Source organism: Cajanus cajan, chromosome 5 (genome assembly GCF_000230855.2).
Source record: "Cajanus cajan strain Asha chromosome 5, NIPB_CcT2T_4, whole genome shotgun sequence".
NCBI lineage: Eukaryota > Viridiplantae > Streptophyta > Magnoliopsida > Fabales > Fabaceae > Cajanus > Cajanus cajan.
The window spans coordinates 43,013,842-43,026,930 of NC_138521.1; positions in this window are offsets into that span (position 1 = coordinate 43,013,842).

The following is a 13,089-nucleotide window of genomic DNA, read 5'->3' on the forward strand; positions in this document are numbered from 1 at the left end:
TCGCCATCTGTCGCCACCCGCCGAAACGGACATTGGCATTCGCGACGATGGTCAGACTCTTCTTTTAGTTTTGAAATATGATGGATTGTTAGAACGACTTATTCTCAAACTGAGACCTCATCGGACTAACAATTTTGTTAAATGATTCTCACCAACCCATGTTAATCCCAAACGGGACCCTCCATGGATTAGTGGTTTTCGCAAAAAAGGGGTTCTTGGAGTCGCCACCAATGTTTTACTCAAAACATTGGAAAAAGACATAAGGCAATTGATTTTCGCAAATCAACTTTGGCCATTACAACCAGAGTTGGGTAAGGGAGTCGATTACGTGTGGGGAAGGTGTTAGCACCCCACAACGCCCCTTTCGGGTTCCCTATGACGGATTATTTCATAAATAAAAGCGTAAAATTACTAAACTACCCCTATTTATTGGAACGATTATAAGTAAACTATCTACATGATGAAAGCTTTAAACCTGCAATGCAACAATCAAAAAAAGCGGTAAAAGAAAGGATTTGGAAAGAAACCTTCGAAGCGTGCTTTTATATATTCAAAAAGGAATCTAGGAGGCTTTTTGGCGCTCCTACCCACTACACATTCGCTCGCTCCTTTCCCTAAAAATAATGTTTACTATGGAAATCAAAGAGATTTCCCTTCGACTTGTTCGAGTCTCAAGCTAATGGCTCGTGAACTCAAGAACTTAGTCGGATCGGCTCCCGGAGAGATTTCTAGGGCAGAGAATAGCTCAAAAACCCAAGAATACTCAGCCAGAGGGTGGAGGAATGCTCCAAAAGTGTGGGAGGACGTGCCAATGACGTCCTATTTATAGGATTGAGGCGCAGTAAGGCCTAAGGGGTCAATACGGCCCGTACTGAGTTTTTGAACTACAGTAGGCCGTATTGAATTTGGTACAGCCGTACTGAAGTTCAAAAACTTCAGTACGGCCATATTAATTTCACTACGGCCGTATTGTAGTTCAAATGGCTCAGTACGGCCGTACTGAACCTCTAGGAGGGTGTATTGAGCTCCAATCCTCGCACACCCTTATTCTAAGCTACTCTAAGACTTCTAGACCTACAAAGAATCATCCTAGGATCTTCCAAGAGTCCTTCCGGCTGACTTTCCTTCGGTCTTCGAGAGTCTTTGAGTCTTATTTCCGACCCGGACAATTTTAGGGGTCTACAATTCCAAGCAAGAGACTCTATTTTAATCCATTACCATTTTTGGTAATTTGTTACCTCAGAGAGTTGTTTAACAATAGGTTCAGTAACAGACTTGGTAATCTATTAATATAAAGGACATTTGAATATCCTTTTCTAGTAACAGGTTTGGTAATCTATTACCCTGAATGGTAATTTGATTATCAAAGTTACCTTGAAAACTCTTGTTTTGAATAAAGTAATATTTCTATGTTTAAACACTTAGTAGTACATTACCCTTTTCAAGATAATCTATTACTTCGTGTTTACTCATGGAAATACTTAAAAAACAAAAATTCTTGGATTTTAAAAGCTTGACAGATTCTTGAATTAGGCATACATCATCAAACATAAACAAACACACACATGCCTATATCTAACCAATCAATAAAATATCCTTTTACATAGACTCAAACATCATTTATACAATATCATCAAAATTAAAAATTCTTGAGGAGACTTCTTGTTATCTCCATGATCTTCATCATTTAAACAATCTCCAACAATTATGAGTTAAATTCAAATCTAGAATGGGTCATTCTGCTCCTGGAACAACCCTTTCCAAATTTAAGTTTAACTCATAATAGAATGGTCCAGAATAGGCCATTCTGACCAGTTCTGACGTCTATAAATGGAAGACTCAGGCATTGCTCTAGGGGCCAAAAAAATTTGTCTAGAAAGTCCTAGTTAGCTAAAAGATTCTCTCTTGCTCTTCTGTATTTCTTGAGAGTTGTGAGGCACATTGTAGTGTATAAGGCTACCACAAAGTACCTAAAAATCTCCATATTTGAAGATTCAATAAAGCTCATTTAAGAGGTATTTCAATCAATATTCTTCTCTTCCTTTTTATTTCTCATCTTTAATAGATATCATGCTAAATTAAAAGAATAATCATGTAGACATTTTAGGGTAAATCAGGTAATTTAAATTTCATTTATATAAATAATCAACAATAAAGGAGATTTAATATTTAAATTATTATTTCTTATTATGCTAGCTTCATCCTAGGGTATCGATTAAGAGCCTTATAGGGGTACTTAATACCTTCCCTACATGTAACCGACCCTCGAACCCAATTTTGGTTATCAAGGCCTTTATTGGATTTTCAAAAACCTTTTCTTTTTCCAATGTTTTGAGTAAAACATTGGTGGCGACTCCTACGAACCATTTTTCAAAACCATTAATTAAGGATTAGTCTAGTTTTCGAGCATTCCCTAATTAATGAGATTTTCAATTGGAAGTCTAAAACATTAGTCAAAAAATCTAAATTTTTCGGGTTACGACAATGATGAAGTACAAACTACTTATCTTTATGAGTGAAGGTGATTTCATTAGTAAGACCATTGTTCATAGTTTTCTTGTCAAATTGCCAAGGTCTTCCTAACAAAATATGACAAGCTTATATTAGTACTATATCACATAAAACTTTGCCTTCATACTTCCCAATGGAAAAATTGACCTCCATTTGTTGGTGAATTTCTATGTCCCCATCTTCATTTAGCCAATGTAATTGATAAGGTTTGAGATATGGCATAGTAATTAGACACAACTTCTCAACCAACCTAGTGCTACAACAATTGCATCATGATCCACTATCTATAATGAGAGAACATGTTTTGTTTAGAACATTACATCTAGTATGAGAAATGCTCTCTCTGTGAGATAGAGTCTCATTAGGTTGCTTATTAAGGATTCTCCTAATCATTAAAAACTCTCCTTCATAAGGATAAGCAAACTCCACTTTGGACTCATTTTCACTTGCATCTTCCTCACTCTCACTCGAAGAGGAAGTAATAGCCTCTTCTTGACTACTATAAGTGTCATGCCCCCATATGATCATCACTTTCTTGGTGGGCATTGATGAAGTTAGACATAAGAAACACAAAAAAGGGGGGGTTGAATGTGTGTGTGTGTAATTTAAGGAAATCTAAAACCTTTTTCGCAAATATGATTTGATTCGTCTGATAAAATATGGTTTTAAAACATTTGACGATTATGCAAGATTTTCTCAGCTCAAGGTTTTTTGTCTGAGAGTTTTATCATCTGCTTCAAGGAAAATGTTTCTTATAATAATAATTTAAATCCTTGCATTTTCTGTCTAAAGATAGTTGTATTGAAGAACAAGCAGTAGACGAAACTTTTAGTGTAATAAGTAAGTTAAGAGAAGTTTTCATCTTCGTCTAAGAAATGATTTTGATGAAGAATAAATGGTGGACAAAGTTTTTCAGTATGATTTAACAATTAAGAAAGATTTGCATCTGTAATATAAATAAAGTAGTGCAAGTACTTTTATACTGGTTTGCTCAACTGAGCTATGTCCAGTCTCCTTTAACTGAAGGGTTCCACTAGATATGCAATGAAGTACAATGAGTATTACCGTCCACTCCTAGACCTGAGTATTCTCGACCACTCCTGGCCTTGAATATTCTCGACCACTCCTAGCCTTGAGTATTCTCGACCACTCCTGGCCCGTCAGCTTCACTCACCAACGCTAGTATTCTTAAACCACTTCTGGTTCTCCAAGTATTCTCGACCACTCCTGGCCCGTCGGCTTCACTCACCAACGCTAGTATTCTTAAACCACTTCTGGTTCTCTAAGTATTCTTCACCACTCCTGGCCCACCAGCTTCTTTCACCAGCGCTAATATTCTTAAACTACTTATTGTTGAGCTTAGGAGAGCTTGAATCTTAAAGGAGTTTTGATGATCACAACAAGTATACAACAACAACTTGGAGCACAAAAACAAAGTCAAAGAAGAGTCAAGAAAATGCTATGAAATGGAGCTATGTAATAGAGCTTAGGAAATAAATTGTTTTGAATGTGTTTTTATATTTTGTGCTAAGTATGCTTTTTGCATAAGCAAATCTTATCTAAACTAAGTAGAGAGTATATGATGATGAGTTAAAAACATTGAAAAGTTATTTTGAGTCTTAAAATGAAGTTTTAAGAACTAACTCAAAATAATCGATTATTGTTAAATATAATCGATTATTTCAACAAATAGGCTAAGTGAAATGCCTTGCTGTAATAATCAATTATTTGCCAAAATAATCGATTATCCTAGGAACAACTCTCTAGAATAATCGATTATCCAGCTAAATAATCGATTATATTGTTCTTGGTTGGTTTCTAGAAAACCTGAAGAACAAAATAATCGATTATTCTTTAAAATAATCGATTATCTGTGTCTGAAACTTTTATAAATAGTTTGAACTTTGAGAAACTTCAGACAAGAGTTAGAACTGATAATCAATTTGTAAAAAACGTTTTTGTGAGTCTTTTATGACATCTTGGAGAGTTTTCTTTGTGAAATCCAAGAGTGAAAACGTTTGTGAAAAGCTTTGTTAGAAGATCATCATCATCATATTCTTGAAAGGGGAAGATAAAGATTTGTTCAAGAATTCCAGGTGAATTTGTTCCTTTTATTCTTTGTGAATCTTTGTGGAAAATCTTGAGAAGGGTTTCTCAAGTGGTAAGGTTTCTTGTAGTGGGTTCTACAAAGGGGTGCTTTCTTGGGGTCAAGAAAGTGGTTATCTTTTAGTGTTGAAGTATATGCATGTGTGTGTGCTTGTAAACCTTCTTGCTTAAAGATAGTGGAACAAATCTTAATCAGGTGTTGATTAAGGACTGGATGTAGGTCACATGTGGAGTGGCTGAACCAGTATAAAAGACTTGTGCAATCTTCTTCTACCTTATCTTTTACTTTGTGTAATTTCTTGGTTAAACTTTAAAAAAGATAAAACTTGATTAACAAGTATATGTGAATCTTGATGGTTTAAATCTATAATTGAACATTATTGTTGAACCTCATTATGTTGTAATCAAGTGAGCATATTGCATTCATATTTTCGTAACAAGTCTTTAGAAGAGCGTCATTTGGAAATTCTGTCATAGAAAAGTTTTGATTGAAATTAAGATCCAAAATACTCTGATAAATTTTTAAAGGGTCATTGAATCCAATTCACCCCCCCCCTCTTGGATTATGCCATTCTTTTCTAACAATTGGTATCTAGAGCAAGGTTCTTGAGAGTTATTCAAGATTTCAAAAATGGCCAACAACAATTTACCCTATGGTGAGGGTGTGTCTATTCATAGACCTCCTATTTTCAATGGTGAAAACTATGTCTATTGGAAAATTAGGATGAGAATTTTCATTGAAGCTATTGATATTGCTGTATGGGATGCTATAGAAAATGGACCCTATTTCCCTATGAAAAAAGATGATGATGGTGAGCTTAAGGAAAAGCATTGGAGTGAATGGAGTGATGAGGAAAAGAAAAGAGCCCAACATGATAAGAGAGCCAAAAACATTATAACATCTGCATTGTCTATTGATGAATTTTTTAGAATTTCACAATGCATATCTGCTAAAGAAATGTGGGATACTTTGCAAGTCACTCATGAAGGAACAAGTGATGTGAAGAATTCAAGAAAGCATACTCTCATAAGAGAATATGAGCTGTTTAGAATGCAAAATGGTGAATCTATTTCTGATTTTCAAAAGAGATTTACACACTTGATAAATCACCTTGTTGACCTTGGCAGGAAATTTGAGAAGGAAGAGCTGAATTTAAAAGTGCTGCAATGCTTGGACAGATCATGGCAAGCAAAGGTGACAGCCATTGAAGAATCAAAGGATTTGACCTCCTTGACATTAGCTACTCTCTTTGGGAAGTTGAGGGAGCATGAGCAAAAGCTGCACATATTTGATGAACATGAGCAGCAAGATAAGAAAGGCAAGGGAGTGTCATTAAAAGCCTTGAAATCTGCCAAAGGAAAGGAGGTGAATGAAGAAACAAGCTCCGATGAGACCGAAACCGAGAACTTCAACTTGCTGGTGAAGAAGTTCAGAAAGTTCATGAGAAGAAAGAAAAATTCCCCCTATAAATTCAACAAAAAGACAAACAAGAAAGAGGAAGCAAGCACATCCTCCTTTAATTGCTTTGAATGTGGAAAACCGGGACACATGAAAGCTGAGTGTCCAGATCTCTTGAAGAAGCAACCAGAGGAGAAGAAATTCAAGAAAAATGGAAAAGGGAAGAGAGCCTACATTGCTTGGGAAGATAATGACTCAAGCACATCAAGTGAAGAATCTGAAAGTGAGGAGAACAACCTGTGTTTGATGGCTGGAACTGACCATGACACAATTGTAAGTGACTCTGACCTTGAATCAAATCCGAATTATGATCAACTCCAAGAAGCTTTTATACAAATTCATGAAGAAGCTGTTAAATTAGGAGCCTTAAGTTCAAAGCTGAAAAACAAGCTGAAATGGTATGAAAATGCCTTAATTAAAGCTGAACAAGAGCTTGAGGATTTAAAGCATGAGCTTGAAGATTGATAGCAAACTTAGGAGAAGTGATGGATGATCTTCTCCACGAATTTGCTTAGGCCGGATCTTCTTCAATGGAGGCTTGATTCTTCAACTCAAGAACACTTAGAAGCTTAAGAACTCACGGATGCACTCAACCTAGAACTAGGAGGGAAGCATCCAAGCTCAAGCATCAATGGAGAGCACACTTCAAAGAGGAGGATTCTAAGGTGAAATCCTAAGGTTTTGAAGATGAACTCTAAGGGACTTTTGAGAGAGGAAACTCGGCCAATGGCTCACAAATTTCAATTATGATCAAAAGTGAATACAAAAGGTGAAAGAATGGCTTAAGTATGCACGGAATTATGACCCATAGGTGCCTAAACTAAAGCCTCACAAAATGGCGCCTAAAGTTTGAATTCAAATTTGAATTTTGAATTCAAACTTTGGTGCACATGTGTAAGTCCGAAAATTTAGGTGCCAAGGTGCATTTAGGTGTGATTTGAGAGTCATTTAGGGTTAATTTGAGTGACACATGTTCAGCCACCCATGGTGCTAAACATGTGACTCAAATGTAACTTAAATGACTTCCAAATTAAACCTAATTTAACCTAATTAGCATACTTTAGTATTCCTTGTATTTTCCTATTCTAATGACCTAATTACATTGGTCAAACAATTACAATGGAAAGGAAAAATTACAAGAATGAAAATGAGCCCAATATTGGGTACCAAAAGCCCAAAGGCCCATGAAGCCCAAAACTAGGCCCAACTAGCCTAAAACCTAAAATGCTACTCTATGTGGTCCAAAATACAAGACCAAAATATATGATACATGATGTTTACAAAACATATGAAAATAGCTATAACAAAATATGGCCCATGAAAAGTTCAACTTGGGCCTTCCCAGGCCCATCAGGCCCATTGGGCCCTGACTGGCTGTAGACCCCTAAAATTGTCCGGGTCGGAAATAAAGCTTGAAGATTCTCGAAGACTGAAGGAAGATCAGCCAGAAGGACTCCTGGAAGGCCCTAGGAGGGTTCTCTGTAGGTCTAGAGGTCTTAGAATAGCTCAAAATAAGGAAGTGGAGGGAATGAAGCCCAATACGGCCGTACTGAACTTAATACGGCCGTATTGAAGCTTCAATACGGCCGCAGTGAACTCAATACGGCGTATTGAAGTTTCTGAAACTTCAATACGGCCGTACTGAAATCAATACGGCCGTATTGAAGCTTCAATACAGCCGTATTGAACTCAATACGGCCGTATTGAAATTTCTGAATTTCAATACGGCCGTATTGAACTCAATACGGCCGTATTGAAGTTCAAAAATTTCAATACGGCCGTATTGCTTCTGTAGGCCGTATTGCGCCTGTTCCCTATAAATATGACGTCAATTGGACGTCATTTGACACTTTTTCACATAGTTTTAACCCTCTCCTTGAGTATTCTGGGGTTTTTGAGCAGTGTTCTGCCCTAGAAATCACTCGGAGAGTTGATCCGACAAAGTTTTTGAGCCCCGAGCCATTTTGCTTGAGGATCGAACCTAGTCGAAGGGAAATCCTCCGGATTTCCATAGTTAAAAGTTTTTAGGAAGGAGCGAGCGAGCTTGTAGAGCGAGGGAACGCCAAAAAGCTTCCCAGTTTTACTCAATATATAAAAGCACGCTTCAAGAGGTTTCTTCTTAAATCCTTCCTTTTACTGCTTTCTGTGTGCATATTTAAACTGTCATCATGTAGATAATTAATTTATAATTGCTTAGAATAAATAGGGGTAATTTAGTAATTTTACGCTGTTATTTTAGAAAATAATCTGTCATAGGGAACCCGAAAGGGGCGCTGTGGGGTGCTAACACCTTCCCCACGCGTAACCGACTCCCTTACCCAACTCTGGTTGTAATGGCCAAAGTTGATTTGTAAAATCAATTGCCTTATCCCTTTTTCCAATGTTTTGAGTAAAACATTGGTGGCGACTCCACGAACCCCTCCTTTTGCGAAAACCACTAATCCATGGAGGGTCCCGCTTGGGATTAATATGGATTGGTGAATCATTTAATAAAATTGCTCGTTTGACAAGGTCTCAGTTTGAGAATACGTCATTCTAGCAATCCATATTTTTAAACAAATAAACGAGTCCGACCATCCTTCGCGAATGCCGAAAGCCCGTTTGGGCCGGTGGCGACAGATGGCGACTCCACTGGGGAAGCTTTGAGAGTCAGTCCCATTTAGTGACAGATTATTTTTAACAAATAATAGTTAAAATCACTTCATTACCCCTTGCTTGTATGATAACATGCTTTATATATTTGGCTTTAAATAACTGTTGTTTGTTTAATTTTCCGCAATTGTTTGAAATAAAAATTGCACACAAACCTTTGCACACAACAGTTCCCTCTATACCCGGGGGCATGAGTGGTAATCCATAGGGAGTGGATGTTAGTACGGCCGGTTGTCGAATGGGTCTATAGGTGCCCGTAGACCGTTGTCGGAAAACATCACTCAAGGTGATAACCATGAACTTGAGTCCGACAGTGCGTTGGAACTTTCCATCGACTTACGACGAGAGGAATTGGGTCCCTATAATGGGGGCACCTTGGGGGCCTTTGACCAAGTGAGAACAGTTAGATCCTCCTTGAATATGCACTTTTCTGCAGGAGACCCCTACCTTGTGATTCGTTCGTGACTGTTCGTGGATGAGTGAATTGTTTGTGTAAATGCTTATGTGCAATTGTTTGTGCATTAATAAATAACCTCGTAATAAGGTCTAAGAATAAATCCCCATGCATGAAAATGTCATGACATGAGAGGAAAAACCAATGTGTGAAAATATAAAAGTAAGGGGCATGTGCATCATTACCAATAAGAGACCATGCATCCTCATAAAAACATACATTTTAGGGTCACCAATACCTCTTGACATGAGTGAAAGAGACCCATGACTATAGAGATTCTCCGTTGGGGAGAGATCATAGATAAAGAAGGGTGGTAAACTTCCGTCTTAAAAAGGCAGCGCCTTAAAGATGGAGGTTTATCAAGCTCATGTTAAAGAGTGTATTCATTCCATAAAATAAACTAACTAAACATTCATTTTAGAAAGTGGCTGGTCATCTCTCTGTCCTTACGCGCGCACAGAGAATCAAGAAAATGGAAGCATTGGAGGAGCAAAACAAGAAGCTCACAACCGAGCTTTCACAGCTTAAAGAGCAAATGGCGCAAATGATGGAACTCATGCGTCACCACAACGTCCATGGATCTCATCACAGTGAACATGGGTCCCATCATGAGGGAGAGGAGGAAGAGCATGAAAAAGATCCTCCACACACTGTACCCCTTGGGGCTGGAATCATGATTAAAGAGCCCGAGGTTTCAAAAGAACAATTCCACGCCCTAGAAGATCGGTTGAGGGCTATGGAGGGGCATGATTTTGACATCAAAGATGCCGCTGACATGTGCTTAGTGAGGGACATCCAATTCCCTCCTAAATTTAAAGTGCCGGATTTCCCAAAGTACGTGGGATCGACTTGCCCCAAAAGTCATCTCACCATGTACTGTCGCAAGATGGCTGCATATGCCACAAATGAAAAGCTCTTGATCCACTGCTTTCAAGAGAGCTTAGCTGAAACTGCACTCAATTGGTATATGCAGCTGGATGGAAGTCAAGTGTGCACATGGAGGCAGTTGGCCGACGCCTTTCTCAAGCGCTATAAATATAACATCGACCTAACACCCGATAGGTCCGATCTTCAAGCCTTGAGTAAGACAAATGATGAATCCTTCAAGGCGTACGCCCAACGATGGAGGGAGTTGGCGGCACAAATAGAGCCCCCGCTGTCAGATAAGGAGACGGTGTCCATATTCATCAACTCGTTGACTGGTCCCTATTACGATAAAATGATAGGGAACACAACGACACTCTTCTCGGACATCATCACTATTGGGGAGAGAGTGGAACAAGGACTTAAAAGTGGGAAGCTGGCTAAGCCTTCCCAATCATTTGAAGCCAAGAAGACCTTCGGGAAGAAGAAAGAAGGAGGAGTCAACGCTGTAACCATTTCTCCATCTTCTTCCACTTCGAAGTCGGGAAAGTCGCAATACAAGCCTGTGAGGAAGTTTGATAAACTTCCGACCACATATAGCGACCTCCTGCCGAAGCTAGTGGAGGCGCAACTTCTAGCTTATGTTCCACCGAGGAAATTTGATCCACCATACCCCGATTGGTACAAACCACAAGACAATTGTCTATACCATTCGGGGGCATCGGGGCATTCAACGGAGGACTGTAAAGTTCTCAAATATAAGGTCCAAGACCTTATTGATGCTGGGTGGGTCACCTTCGATTCGACAGCGCCCGACGTGAGCAAGAATCCTCTACCAAAGCAGGAGTAGAGAATGGCAAGCCACAATAGGGCCCCTTCATATTTTTCTTTTCTTTTAGGGACTCATGATCAGTACCCGAGATCATGAGAACCTTTTCATGTAAATAAGGGTTTTACAGTTTTTTTTAAAATATCAATAAAGAGGCATTTTTCACATATTATTCTCTCATTTCGTTCTTTTCTCTCTCTCTCATTAACATTAATAATTCTAAACCTAAACAGAACCAATAAAATAATTATGTCTGTAATTGTTCGCTCTGACCGGGATCCAAAAGCCGAGGATGAATGGGTTGAGTCGGACAGTGATGAGGAGACCATCTCTCCGGATCTGCAAAGACTGCTAGATCAAGAAGCTCGTCTACTCCAACCGTATCAAGAAGAATTGGAGACCGTAAATTTGGGGCAGGGTCAAGAAATACAAGAGGTCAACATTGGGACCCATATCAGTGATGAAATAAAATCACAATTGATCCAATTATTAAGGGAATACAAGGATGTATTTGCATGGTCGTACCATGATATGCCCGGTTTGGACTCTAAAATCGTCGAGCACAAGTTGCCATTGAAAGAAGGGTTTCGACCCGTTAAACAAAAGCTTCGACGAATCAAGCCCGAATGGTCTTTAAAGATCAAGGAGGAGGTGGAAAAACAATTAGACGCGGGATTCTTGGTTGTATCCCAATATCCCGAATGGCTGGCTAACATTGTGCCAGTTATCAAAAAGAATGGAAAGGTTAGAGTGTGTGTTGACTATAGGGATCTGAATCGTGCCAGTCCAAAGGACGATTTTCCCTTGCCACATATTGATACACTCGTGGATCACACAGCCACGAACACGCTCTATTCCTTTATGGATGGATACTCGGGGTATAACCAAATCAAAATGAATATGGAAGACCGCGAGAAAACTTCTTTCATCACACCCTGGGGCACTTTTTGCTATAGGGTAATGCCTTTTGGACTTAAAAATGCGGGCGCCACCTACCAACGAGCGATGGTGACACTATTCCACGACATGATCCACAAGGAAATTGAAGTATACGTGGATGACATGATCGCAAAGTCGAAAGACGAGATGAACCATATTCAATATTTGAGAAAATTATTCAATCGGCTTCGCAAGTATCAGCTTAAGCTAAATCCGGCTAAGTGTACTTTCGGAGTCCGGTCGGGTAAGCTTCTCGGGTTCATCGTTAGTGAAAAAGGCATAGAGGTGGACCCCGATAAAGTAAAGGCAATAATGGAAATGCCTCCTCCTAAAACCGAGAAGGAGATAAGAGGATTCCTTGGCAGGGTGAACTACATTGCAAGGTTCATCGCACAGTTGACTGACACGTGCAAGCCAATATTCAAGCTATTGCGCAAGAATCATTCCGAAACTTGGGATGAGAATTGTCAACGAGCTTTTGACAAGGTCAAACAGTGCTTGGCCAATCCACCAGTATTGGTGCCACCTGTCGAGGGAAGGCCATTAATCCTCTATCTAACAGTGCTTGATGAGTCCATGGGAGCCGTGCTAGGGCAACAGGACGAAACTGGAAAGAAAGAACGAGCCATCTACTACTTGAGCAAGAAATTTCTAGATTATGAAACCCGCTACACGCCATTAGAAAAGACTTGCTGTGCGTTAGCGTGGGCAACACAAAGGCTCAGGCAGTATATGATAAGGCATACTACTTGGTTGGTTTCCAAAATGGATCCAATTAAGTATGTGTTCGACAAGCCAATAATCACTGGGAAGATCGCCCGATGGCAAGTACAATTATCAGAATTTGACATCATACATGTCACACAAAAAGCCATCAAGGGTAGTACCCTAGCTGATTACCTAGCACACGGGCCGACCAATGATTACCAATCCCTTCAGGATGATTTCCCCGATGAGCATATAATGAGTATACAACATGAAGAACCAAAAGATGATGCGTGGACCATGTATTTTGATGGAGCCTCCAACATGCTTGGACAGGGGATTGGGACAGTGTTAATCTCCCCACAAGGAAAGCATATCCCTCTAACAGCAAGACTCAATTTCGACTGTACAAATAATATGGCCGAATACGAGGCTTGCGCGTTAGGAATCCAAGCGGCTATCAACAATGGTATCCTCAAACTCAAAGTATTTGGAGATTCGGCTTTAGTCATCCATCAGCTACGAGGTGACTGGGAAGTCCGAAATCCTAAACTGATACCATATGTTGAG